This window comes from Cyprinodon variegatus, unplaced genomic scaffold (genome assembly GCF_000732505.1).
Source record: "Cyprinodon variegatus isolate N-32 unplaced genomic scaffold, C_variegatus-1.0 Scaffold132, whole genome shotgun sequence".
NCBI classification, from domain to species: Eukaryota; Metazoa; Chordata; class Actinopteri; order Cyprinodontiformes; family Cyprinodontidae; genus Cyprinodon; species Cyprinodon variegatus.
The window spans coordinates 482493-496850 of NW_015150585.1; positions in this window are offsets into that span (position 1 = coordinate 482493).

The window sequence follows — 14358 nt, forward strand, 5'->3', positions numbered from 1 at the left end:
TGTAGAATAAAATCTGATATCATCAAAAAAATTTATTTGAGCATTACGATTTGCAGTGTGGATGTAGCCAAGAAGATCAGGTGCTTTGCTTACTATATATGTCTTCTCTGCAGCTTTGCCCCGCCCCGCTCCGTCAGGCCTGTGATGGGTCAAGCAACTCAATTTCCTCACGTCCCCAATCTTTTCAATCAGCCAGCCACTCAACCACAAGCCTCATTCATCTCACTTAGTGACAAATGACCATTTTGGCAACATTTGAATTAGAAAGACTTGGTTTAACCCCTCCCCCCTCGTCCTTTCCAATCAACCACTCAGGTTACCTGAATTCACAGCATTTAAGGACCAGTTTTCTGAGCGTGCTGCATGTCTCACATTTTATTGTGCTCAGATGTTTGACACGTTTGGTGCTCTGATTAAAGCTGACTGAAAGCCCAGATGCACTGTTTCCACCCTCTGGAGGACTGTACCTCATGTGTTTACATCTGCCCTAGAAATGATTAAATGTTCAGTGAATCTAAACAGAAGCATCAATCTGCAGGGGGTTGATGAAAACTGGACCCATTAGAGGTTTAGGCCTCGATGGAGATTGGGAGGATTAAAGAGCTTTTGTATGGGATATTAAAAGGCTCTTTAAACAATGTAAAAAAGCACAGCACTGTAACATAAATATGTAGATTACAATTCTGTTCCTTTAGTTTCAAATATATATATACCGGTATATATATATTTTTAGACTCAAGGTTTCCATCTTCAGTTCTCAACCGCCAGAGAGTGTTCCAGCTTCTGCAAAGCTCATGCAAACTGCTGATTAACCTCAGCAACATGTCCCCTAGCTTTGCCATTAATAAACCACTCATTTGATTCAGGTGTGTGGAATCAGGGACAATATCTAAAACATGCAGGACTCCAACCTTTGAGGACTAACTACTGACAGCACTGTGCTAGAACCAGAAAAACAATAAAATTATTGAACATACTGAAGATAAATGAAATACAACTGGGCTTGATGCACTTCTTTGACAGAAAACGCCAAACTGAAACTGCAAATCATTATCTAAATAATTAATAATTAACTATTGCAGTCTAACTTCTCTTTCTGCACGGACATGTGTAGCAATATTTTGAAGCTCTCTTTCAGGGCTAAGCAATATTTTATTATCAAAGTAGAAGGGAGACTTGTAGTGTTTAGTATTGCCTCATAAACCTTTGGCACCTACATTACATTAGTGCATTTTAAAACAAATTAAAAATAAAACCTTCTGATTAAAAAGCTAAAACTCAATCATGATAAAAAGCATTTTGTGGCTGTTGTTGGGAAGAAATGTTTTTAGAGACATCTTGTTTTAACATTGAAACAATGCGGTCAGCACCACCCCAAACTATTTGATAAAATATTTGATATTACTTACATTTGGTGGCTTTTACATTTATAGTTTATGTCAAAGCAGCCATTTGCCACTTTTTTTTTTAAATAACAGGAAGGCTCAACCCTCAATTGATTGCTTTTTGTTCGTTATATCTCCAAAAAAACACTGATTTGGTCTTCCCACCCGAACAAAAAATTCAACGCTGGCCTCTAAAATTATTTCAAGTAGAAAAGCAGCAAAACATATAAGTCCTAAATCTGATGATACAGAAAAATAAAAATTAAGGAAAATAATATTCGTTTACAATTTTTTTTTTTTTACAGACTAAAACAGTATAGTTGTGTATTGTTGTTCAGCATGAAGAATTTTAATGACATGGCAGCACTGTTGAATGCATTGAATAAAACAACCCGTTATAATTTGACAGAATAAGAATCTTATTTTAATGAGCAGTAGGTCATGACATTTAGGTAAATGTTCTCATGGATCACAGGCTTTTATGTTTACTCTTTTTTTGCCATGTTGCCTTGAATAATGCACATTTAATGCACAGTATATTAAGAGACATGGAACCACAAGCCTGGGAGATGAAAGCCACTGATAGCTTTATTACCATGATTAGCCTCTTTTTGCATTTGAAGCGCATCTTGGATATAGACAGAATAAATTTAAAATAGATGGGGGAGGCTAAACGGCTGGATAAAAATCCAATTTTGCCACACAATCACCAGAGACATGCCAGGACTTGGCTCACGTTAACTCAATGTGATGTGGTCACAACACCAAAGTGATTAAATGTCAAGGCTTGATCCCTGTAGAAACAGGAAGCACTGAAATTTGAGGCTAAAATGTTGAGCAAAAGACAGTAAGAACAACCATCCATCTACCCATCCATCCATCCATCCATCCATCCATCCATCCATCCATCCATCCATCCATCCATCTATCTATCTATATAGAACTAAAAGTATCCCTGTACTGTGCGTGCCAGATTAGAGTTTATGTTTAATCTGTCCCCTCTGTGTTGCAAACACCCCCATCATCACCAGCTACACCATATGTTATCTCCAACACCACTGCTCTGCAAGAACATGTACATTCCCTTTGGTCCTCAGGCACTGGTGTCTCTTTGCGTTAACATTTAAGTAACCTCTTGTTGACGGGTCTTCTGTTAATGCCTGCAGTGCCAGATCTGGCTTTGAAATTGTTCTTGTGATCAAATGAATGATGCTAAAAATCCACCAGGAATCTTGAAAAACTACTGGAAGATATATATATATATATATATATATATTTTTTTTTTTTTTTTTTTTACCTAACTTCAAATTTTTTTTTATCTAGACTATGGAAACTTGCCTGTTTTCAGTCCTCTGCATAATCACTTTCTTGCCATAAATCTATGTCAAGCATGTTTGTAAACATGAGATTTAATCCAGCTTTTCATAAATAGGTTAGAATAGAGAGAGAAATCCTGCATTTGTAAAGCTCTCTGGTTTGATAACACTCATCTCATTTTATCAACCACACACTTCGTTTTTTTACAGCTGTTGTTTTATAATGTTTTGAGGCTTCCTACAAGGTTCATCCAAATACTGAACCCATTTAATTTCAAATGAGCTTTTATGAAAACAAATAAAACAAGAACAGTGACAAAGTTGTAGCTCCTGTTAAGAGAAGAATTATTAACCTGATTTGTGTGTCTAATTAATTTAGACAATGTGACCTTTGATTACTTGTTACACAGATTCATTATGTGCAGATCAATGTATTTTGAGGATTTATTTTTCCTAATTTTTATAATTGTTTAAAGTAGAAAGGAGAAATCCAATTTCTCTGAAAATTTGAACCTAAAATAATCATCAAAAAAATATTTTTGATATAGAATGTAATATTATGGCCTACCATTAACTGTAGCTTTTCTGCCTGGCTGTGTGTGCCTTTTGTATCTCTGCTTCTTTCTGTATCTCTGTTTCTTTCTCCTTGAACCCCAGTCGGCCTTGTCAGGTGGCCGCTCACACTGATCCTTGTTCTGCTGGAGGGTTTCNAAACATCATCAGAGTTTCATTACTCCCGGACTTACTGCATTCCGCATCTCATTTCAACTAGTCTAGCAGAAGACCGCCATGCTGACCCTGGTTCTGCCAGAGGTTTCTTCCCAGTGGGGAGTTTTTCCTCTCCACTGTCACTACATGCTTGTTCATCATGGATAGGTTCTCTTAACCTGTGTTATCCAACTGGACTTCCATCTTCCAGGTCCCTGAGTGAAGCTCTAGTATCAGCTCACGCAGTCCACTTGATCTCCCCATAAAGCTCAGCATACCGTCTCGCTAACCAGCAGTCTATAGACTGACCAAACTTATCTATCTCCACTCCACCACCAGTTTCAGTCCTGGGGAGGAAACAGCCCTGCTCTTTACTCCTGTTCATGCATATCTATCAAAATTCAGCGTATGTTTCCTGCCGTGGTCTGAGCGCCAAAGACCAGCTAATTGTATCAAAAAAATTTCTTCTAATTGTCTGTCCTCTTCGTGTCAGTTTATCAGATCGAACTGTAAGTTAACTGAGTTTGCTATTAAGTCCACAGTATATTTCCCGCTCTATATAGTGATAGAGGGATTTAGGGGTTAGGGTGGACATTCGGGCACAGTAAGCTTGTATTAGCTATGAGAACAGCAACTTTGAAACAGAGCGTGCACGAGGAGAAATGGGCTTGTGCATGCTCTCTTGCGCGTATCATTTTAAAAGTGGACAGGGCTGGTCTTTTAAAAAATGTGGGAAAATCCTCCACAATACCCCCACAATATTTAAGTAGTTATGTTCAACACATATCACAGATGAATGTTCATTGAATCATTAAAAGAGTTTGTATTGTACTTTGGAGGCCCGTAAACATACCAACACATATAGATAGATATAGATTATCACACACAGATCTGTGTTTTCAAGCAATCATTTCAGCTCACTGATGAGATTTTTTAACTTTCAACTAATAAAAAACAAAACAGTTCAGATCAAATATTTAAATTAGACCAGTAAACACAATAACTACATGAATATGGGCTTATTGAATACTTAAAGTTGTTATATTCTAAATGTACTCTTAATCTCACAATGAGTCTGACTGGAACACATATCCTAATTTATTAAATAAATCCATAAGTTTCTGTTATTTATTTAATAGATTTACATAATGCATGGCAAACCAACTCAAGATAAATTTAAATCCAATTCATATTTAGTGTCACTATCTTTTGCATTTGGATAAGCATTGAGTCCTACAGGAACCCTTACAGAAAATCTTTGATTTTAAAGAACTGGGTAAAAATTCTGTGAATGGATGATACAAAAGAGATTTTTTTTTTTTTTTTTTTTTTGCAAAGCGTGTGTTCTCTTACTAGTCTAAAACTAATTTTGTATTTTGGAGAAAACTATGCAGGAAATCAAAATGTCTGATGGTGGTGACATGATGATCTGAAGCCTCTTTCTGTGCCTTATGAAACCACTGAAACCCTTGGCTCACAAAGCAGGACAATGCAGGATGAACACTGGCTGCTGTATGAATAATAGGAAACCAGAACAGGGTTAGTTTAAAACAATTTTTTAACCTAAAGATCTACAGTAACCTATTGGTATTTCTAAAACTATTTATGCAGCATCTAAACACACAGGTATAATACTGAATATTTATAAATATAGCTTTCCAGAAGGTTTGTGTCTCAGAGGGGACTTTCAAACTGCCGGCAAATGCGACCCAAATCCAATTCTTTGGTTGACATATAAAATCTTTTCCCCTTCAAAAAAATCTGATATGTGCTACTTCCATATGTGGTTCTAAATCCGATCTATAACTGATTTAATATTACAGCTTTTGCAGTCTGAACTTTTATTTTGCATTTCATCTGACTTTAACCTTATAAACCAGGCTCTCATTCATACTGACTCCTCTCCATCAAAGCAAGAAACACATTGTAACATATTTTAATATTATTTTTAGGTTATGATGTGATCATAATACTGTTTACATCTTAAAATAACACAGAGATGATGATATCTGATATTACTTCTTTACAAAGTGCTCCGAGTTTTGTCTGTGAAATACTCAGACTGTATTTAAATAGTAGTCTGAATGACTATGTAGAATAAAATCTGATATCATCAAAAAAATTTATTTGAGCATTACGATTTGCAGTGTGGATGTAGCCAAGAAGATCAGGTGCTTTGCTTACTATATATGTCTTCTCTGCAGCTTTGCCCCGCCCCGCTCCGTCAGGCCTGTGATGGGTCAAGCAACTCAATTTCCTCACGTCCCCAATCTTTTCAATCAGCCAGCCACTCAACCACAAGCCTCATTCATCTCACTTAGTGACAAATGACCATTTTGGCAACATTTGAATTAGAAAGACTTGGTTTAACCCCTCCCCCCTCGTCCTTTCCAATCAACCACTCAGGTTACCTGAATTCACAGCATTTAAGGACCAGTTTTCTGAGCGTGCTGCATGTCTCACATTTTATTGTGCTCAGATGTTTGACACGTTTGGTGCTCTGATTAAAGCTGACTGAAAGCCCAGATGCACTGTTTCCACCCTCTGGAGGACTGTACCTCATGTGTTTACATCTGCCCTAGAAATGATTAAATGTTCAGTGAATCTAAACAGAAGCATCAATCTGCAGGGGGTTGATGAAAACTGGACCCATTAGAGGTTTAGGCCTCGATGGAGATTGGGAGGATTAAAGAGCTTTTGTATGGGATATTAAAAGGCTCTTTAAACAATGTAAAAAAGCACAGCACTGTAACATAAATATGTAGATTACAATTCTGTTCCTTTAGTTTCAAATATATATATACCGGTATATATATATTTTTAGACTCAAGGTTTCCATCTTCAGTTCTCAACCGCCAGAGAGCGTTCCAGCTTCTGCAAAGCTCATGCAAACTGCTGATTAACCTCAGCAACATGTCCCCTAGCTTTGCCATTAATAAACCACTCATTTAATTCAGGTGTGTGGAATCAGGGACAATATCTAAAACATGCAGGACTCCAACCTTTGAGGACTAACTACTGACAGCACTGTGCTAGAACCAGAAAAACAATAAAATTATTGAACATACTGAAGATGAATGAAATACAACTGGACTTGATGCACTTCTTTGACAGAAAACGCCAAACTGAAACTGCAAATCATTATCTAAATAATTAATAATTAACTATTGCAGTCTAACTTCTCTTTCTGCCCGGACATGTGTAGCAATGTTTTGAAGCTCTCTTTCAGGGCTAAGCAATATTTTATTATCAAAGTAGAAGGGAGACTTGTAGTGTTTAGTATTGCCTCATAAACCTTTGGCACCTACATTACATTAGTGCATTTTAAAACAAATTAAAAATAAAACCTTCTGATTAAAAAGCTAAAACTCAATCATGATAAAAAGCATTTTGTGGCTGTTGTTGGGAAGAAATGTTTTTAGAGACATCTTGTTTTAACATAGAAACAATGCCGGTCTGCACCACCCCAAACTATTTGATAAAATATTTGATATTACTTACATTTGGTGGCTTTTACATTTATAGTTTATGTCAAAGCAGCCATTTGCCACTTTTTTTTTTAAATAACAGGAAGGCTCAACCCTCAATTGATTGCTTTTTGTTCGTTATATCTCCAAAAAAACACTGATTTGGTCTTCCCACCCGAACAAAAAATTCAACGCTGGCCTCTAAAATTATTTCAAGTAGAAAAGCAGCAAAACATATAAGTCCTAAATCTGATGATACAGAAAAATAAAAATTAAGGAAAATAATATTCGTTTACAATTTTTTTTTTTTTACAGACTAAAACAGTATAGTTGTGTATTGTTGTTCAGCATGAAGAATTTTAATGACATGGCAGCACTGTTGAATGCATTGAATAAAACAACCCGTTATAATTTGACAGAATAAGAATCTTATTTTAATGAGCAGTAGGTCATGACATTTAGGTAAATGTTCTCATGGATCACAGGCTTTTATGTTTACTCTTTTTTTGCCATCTTGCCTTGAATAATGCACATTTAATGCACAGTATATTAAGAGACATGGAACCACAAGCCTGGGAGATGAAAGCCACTGATAGCTTTATTACCATGATTAGCCTCTTTTTGCATTTGAAGCGCATCTTGGATATAGACAGAATCAATTTAAAATAGATGGGGGAGGCTAAACGGCTGGATAAAAATCCAATTTTGCCACACAATCACCAGAGACATGCCAGGACTTGGCTCACGTTAACTCAATGTGATGTGGTCACAACACCAAAGTGATTAAATGTCAAGGCTTGATCCCTGTAGAAACAGGAAGCACTGAAATTTGAGGCTAAAATGTTGAGCAAAAGACAGTAAGAACAACCATCCATCTACCCATCCATCCATCCATCCATCCATCCATCCATCCATCCATCCATCCATCCATCCATCTATCTATCTATATAGAACTAAAAGTATCCCTGTACTGTGCGTGCCAGATTAGAGTTTATGTTTAATCTGTCCCCTCTGTGTTGCAAACACCCCCATCATCACCAGCTACACCATATGTTATCTCCAACACCACTGCTCTGCAAGAACATGTGCATTCCCTCTGGTCCTCAGGCACTGGTGTCTCTTTGCGTTAACATTTAAGTAACCTCTTGTTGACGGTTCTTCTGTTAATGCCTGCAGTGCCAGATCTGGCTTTGAAATTGTTCTTGTGATCAAATGAATGATGCTAAAAATCCACCAGGAATCTTGAAAAACTACTGGAAGATATATATATATATATATATATATATTTTTTTTTTTTTTTTTTTTACCTAACTTCAAATTTTTTTTTATCTAGACTATGGAAACTTGCCTGTTTTCAGTCCTCTGCATAATCACTTTCTTGCCATAAATCTATGTCAAGCATGTTTGTAAACATGAGATTTAATCCAGCTTTTCATAAATAGGTTAGAATAGAGAGAGAAATCCTGCATTTGTAAAGCTCTCTGGTTTGATAACACTCATCTCATTTTATCAACCACACACTTCGTTTTTTTACAGCTGTTGTTTTATAATGTTTTGAGGCTTCCTACAAGGTTCATCCAAATACTGAACCCATTTAATTTCAAATGAGCTTTTATGAAAACAAATAAAACAAGAACAGTGACAAAGTTGTAGCTCCTGTTAAGAGAAGAATTATTAACCTGATTTGTGTGTCTAATTAATTTAGACAATGTGACCTTTGATTACTTGTTACACAGATTCATTATGTGCAGATCAATGTATTTTGAGGATTTATTTTTCCTAATTTTTATAATTGTTTAAAGTAGAAAGGAGAAATCCAATTTCTCTGAAAATTTGAACCTAAAATAATCATCAAAAAAATATTTTTGATATAGAATGTAATATTATGGCCTACCATTAACTGTAGCTTTTCTGCCTGGCTGTGTGTGCCTTTTGTATCTCTGCTTCTTTCTGTATCTCTGTTTCTTTCTCCTTGAACCCCAGTCGGCCTTGTCAGGTGGCCGCTCACACTGATCCTTGTTCTGCTGGAGGGTTTCTTCCTGTTAAAAGGGAGTTTTTTGTCTCCACTGTTGCTACAAGCATGCTAGGTGTGAGGGATTGCCTTCAAGTCAATGAGTCGATGCAAACAACTGGTTTTCCTTAGAAAACTTTGAATCAATTTGACTGTATGTTATGGTTGAATTGTAAAGCGCCTTGAGATGACATGCATTGTGAATTGGCGCTATTTAAATAAACTAAATTGAATTGAACTTAATCACAGGTGAGACTGCTGACCCTACAGGTATTTAGTGAAAAATTTGTGAAACTCTCTGAAAGGAACGGGAGCTAGAAACATTGCCAACAAACCAGCTGGCTGTTGAGAGAGTGCAGTATCCAGGCATATTAATGGGAAGTTTACAAAAAAAAAAAACGTGATGGAAAAATGCGCAAAAGCATCAGGGATAAATGCAGCCCTGTAAAGAATGTAAGGCAAGGAGTTCAGAAGACATTCAGTGTGGACTACAGCTGGAGTGATTTGTTTGAAAGCCACCACACTCTATTATCACACAGAGGTAATGTAGGGAGTATCTTATCTGGGCTTAGAAGAAAAAAAAGTCTAGCTTGTTTGTTTATGGCTAATCTAGGATATCATCTCCAAGTCAAAGCATCACATTAGATAGATCATTTAATTTTCTTGAGGTTCCGTTTGACTTTTCCTCTTCTTCATCTTTCCTGTTAGAACTATCTTGTCCTACCAGCTCATATTGCAGGCCTGGTTGCTTTCTAGTTCAGTTGCAGACTTACCCTCCAACAGATGGATTTTATCAAGTCATTGCAGTCAGTGATGGTTTGAAGAGTCGTATCAGCTGCTCCTGTTGGTTCACTGTATGTCACAGTGCAAAGTCAGCACAGCTGTCAACCAGGACATTTCAAAGCACATCCATCCCTCTGCAGACAGGTTTTATAGAAAGGCAGATTTTATCTTAACAACTGTCCACATTGCCAGAGACATCAAAACATTCCTAATTACATGTTACTATTAAAACCAGGGTAATACTGTGTATACTGGTCTGATCTAAACTGCATAGAGGACCTATTAGGAATCTACTGTTAAAATGAAACTTAGAGACACATAACAATGCAGGTCACCTGAAGGCCAAAGCAACTCAGACTTCCATTAAACCTCAGAAGAACCAAAGATTGATCTAAATAATGCGGCTACCTAAGTTTTGAAAAAGAAGGTATTGAATGTTAATACTGTAGAGTGCATGGAAATAGTAATCTAATTTTTCTATGTTAAAATCTCATTTCTGTTGGCTTATTGTGCTTTTCTAAATTTTAAAGTGACTAAGTTGTTGTTGTTTTTTAATTAAATCATAATCATTTCAATAAAAATAAAAAAGAATAAACAAAAACAACATTTGAAACATTAACACCTTCCATTGTCTAATGGAATGACATAAGAGGAAAAAAAATCCTTCAGAATGAACCAACAAAAAAACAAGACATGTAAGTCTTTAAGTGCATAGAGCAGATAGCTTGCAATTAACTTCCTGGTTAACTTCATACAAATATGTCTGTTAAAAGAAATGCATGCCCAAGGCATTAAATCTGCAGGTAAGCTTTTTTTTAAAAAGTTGATAAAAATGCAACTTTAATGCATTGTCTCCTCAAAGAAACAATGAAGCAAGAGGAACAACATATATTTACTTCAACAAATTTTCCATTTTGGTATTACTGTTAGGTCTTCTGCCAGATGGCAACAACTTGAAGACAATGAAGAGGATGAAAAAAGTTTTTGTAGACCTGAGGGGCTTTCTTGTGTATGATCTGTACAATTTCTAAAATGGGAGCTTTTTTCCCAAGCCGTTAATCTGACTGAGCTGATTGAAAAACTGAAAACATAAGCCGCTTGGGTAACTGTTAACATGTATTGTGCAAAAGTATGTTTTAGTGTTTTTTCTTTGTTCACAAAAGTCTTCAGTTTCAAATATTGTTATATAATATTCAAGATGTCTTCTTAGTCTTGTTTTTTAGGTTTTGTTTTTTAATTATCAGTTGACTCTACATTTGGCTAATCCATGTATTCAATCCTGTTTATCAGACTAACTGTCCTTGCATCTGCTGCAGTAATTTCCAAGCTTATGTGCACATCTGGCAATGTTCCTGGTATGTAAGGCCCGCCTCATTACCCAGAGTCCCTCTGTGCTGTCATGTCTGAAAGCAAGCCTTAGCTTTAATGTATAATACATCACTCGGTCCCAGTCTCTGATATGGCTGCTGACGGGAAAGTGTGGAGGAGGTGCCAGCTCAAAAAGATGCTCTTACTGGGATAACAGCAAGACAACATGAGCACATCTAGGCAGGTTTTCCTGTGTCATATATATTCTCTTAAATGACTTTATTAAATCAAATAGTATTCTAATTCCTTGTTTGCAATTTTCTTATACAGGGAGAAAAGCACTGATTTTGTTTTATTAATTGTGGGTGTGTCAGTTTTTTTGGGGGGGAGTCTTGATTGTTGCGAACACAAAAAAATAAAGTAGAAAACATCTCCCCCTATTGGTCATTCAAAGAAATTGCATGCTGTATTCTTAATATCAAGTCAAAATTGTTATTTTCCTTATAAATGTGTTGTCATATACATATATTTTTTTTTTTTCAATTGGTAAAGTTGAAAAAATATTTGTATTCTTTAAATCCAAAGCTGCTATCTTCTCCTACTCAAAACATAAATCTATGCCTCATGATCCCATTTTATTTATTTTTTTGTCATATTTTGTGGTTTTTCTTTTCTATAACATTATAGTACTTTTGTTATTTTTTTGGGATGTACCACATGATAATATTCAATTACTGAAGAAGACTGTCCAGCTACATGTATTTCTAAATGAGCTTGTAGAAATTCTTTTGTGCTTCCTCTTTGACATGGACCTTTGGGCTGGGATCAACCATTTATGTCCTGTTCTGTAATTATGCACAAGTGCAGCTCAGTGCACGCTGTTAAAATAAGGTGTATTTATATCAATACTCAAGAGGCTTAATTCATCACAGTGTGGGCCATATTAATTTGAAGAAAGTTATGTAATGACCATATTCTTACACAATCAAGACTGCTGACATGTATACTTCCTATTTCACTTCTAGTGAAAAACATAGTCACTAACTGATGCTCTGGACCGCATGTTGAATTTGTAACAGAAAATACGAAGTTTGTACAAATAACAAAAGACAGATAGAACCAAACCAAACTTTACCCTCAATATAGATTTTTTCCTGCTACTTTTTGCTACCCTTTATTTCTCTGCCATCTAGTGGCCAACTCTCAAACATATCCGCCTTTGTGTTCAACTGTTTAGTCCTCCATATATTCTAATGGTAAGCATTGTTTTATATTGCCACTGAGTGTAAGACATCTGGAATAAGAACAAATGAAATAGTAATATCATATCTGTGATTTCTGGCGGTTTGTTGATTTTCTGGATCTCATTAGATATTTAGTTGAGTTGCATGTATTGTTAAACTAAGTGCAGAGGTCTGGATTATTCAGATGACATGCTATGTGGAGTTTTCTAATTTTTCATTAATTCATGTTTATAATAGGGAAAGGTTTAAATGTTTCTTATAGCAAATATTATAACTGAGGCACAATTTAAGTAGAATTCCAAAGTAGAAATCCAAAGCAACTCTTTCTTTCTTTCTTTCTTTTTCCTGTATCTATTTATATGGTGGTGTGTTAAGCCTTATATATTTACATAAACAATGAGTTGATGCAATCAGCTGGTTTTCCTTAGATAAAAAAACTTTGAATCAATTTGACTGTATGATCTGGTGAACTTTAAAGTGCCTTGAGATGAGTTGTGTATGTGTTGCCTTACACAACATGTGTTGTGTATTGGCGGTATACAAATAAACCGAATTGAATATTTAATTCAAGAGTAATTTTTTGATATACCAGAAAAAGGTGGATTAGATCACTAGTTAGTGAAATTAAGTCACTTTTTGTCTCACCAAAATTGCATGCTGGTTACATGATGATAATAAAGACTACTAATTCTTAATTATTGAAAACTTAGAAAGGAACTACTATCCAAATCGCATTTTAGCATAAAAAGGTGGTGCCCCAAAGGCTTAAAATATTTGCACAAATTATTTTGGGTATTTTATACTTTTACATTTTTTTATTGCTTATTATAGTTTGCTAAATAGTTTATTCGATGAATTTGTAATTCTAACTTTTTGTTTTAATATGTAACTTTCAAAAACCCTTTCAGAGAACTGAGTTCTTTTCATGCTCTGACTCTACTTCTTTTCTCAACCTCTACAACACTTCCCTTTTTAAGCACTGCACAATGTGCCATAAAAGGTTTTCCATTATTAGCAAAACCTCACAGTCATCTGAGCACCAACCCATTTTTGCAAAGCTTCAAGCATGAAATTAGTCTTATACTTTTTGCAAAACCTTCCATGATAAAAAAAAAAAAAAAGTGTCTAATTTAGACAAAAAAATAACTCATAATTTTGATGTTTTTAACATTTAAGAGACACATTTCAAACAACTGCACCTATGACCCAACTGGTTAAGCATCCTTCAGCTTTCAAAACATCCTCATCCAAAATGACAGATTGTGGGAAAGTCAGCAAAGGAAAAGAAAAAGCATAAAATGGATTCACTCAACACAGAGAAAGAGAAGATGCAGAAAGAAAAGGAACTAACTTCATCATGTGGAATAATTTCATCATATGATGAAGTAGGTATTATACTAAGAGAGACTGGACCTGCAGTGTTCCTTTAATTCTGGTCCTAAAACATTACATTAGCTAAAAAAAAAAAAAAAAAAAAAAAAAAAAAAAAAACTGGTTCAAATTACAAGTTTTACTGCAAGGTGCTGACTGGAACAGGAATTTTGAGAGATCTTCCTCATATTTTTTACTGTAGACTCACCTGATCTTAAACTTTACTGTTTGTTTCCTCAAATGTTTCCTGATTTCATTACAAAAACAAAACTTTAACGTATCTCACTGTAATGCCCATGCTGTCACACATGAGGACATGCTAAAAAATAGATATACTCATCAATTTGCAGCATTATTTGTAGATTGATGCACCGTTTTTGTGCATAAATCCAGTAGTCTTGAACAAAGTCAAAGAGCTGAATCTGTGTTTGATATGATAATGGAAAAAAGAAGTCTCTTTCATTTTGCAAAGGATTGGATGGGTTTTCAAAACTACACCCGAGAAAACATAATACAACTATATAGAACTAACATTACAAATTCAAGAGGTGAAACATTCACTTGTTAATACCAAACAGTACTAAAATGCTAATCAAAGAAAAAAAAAAGAGGATGCACACTTTTTCATTCTACTGTTATTCTCTCCATGTTGATATGTTATGATATAAGTTCAACTTCAATTCAATTCAGTTTATTTATATAGCGCCAAATTCACAACACATGTCATCTCAAGGCACTTTACAGTTCAACCAGATCATACAGTCA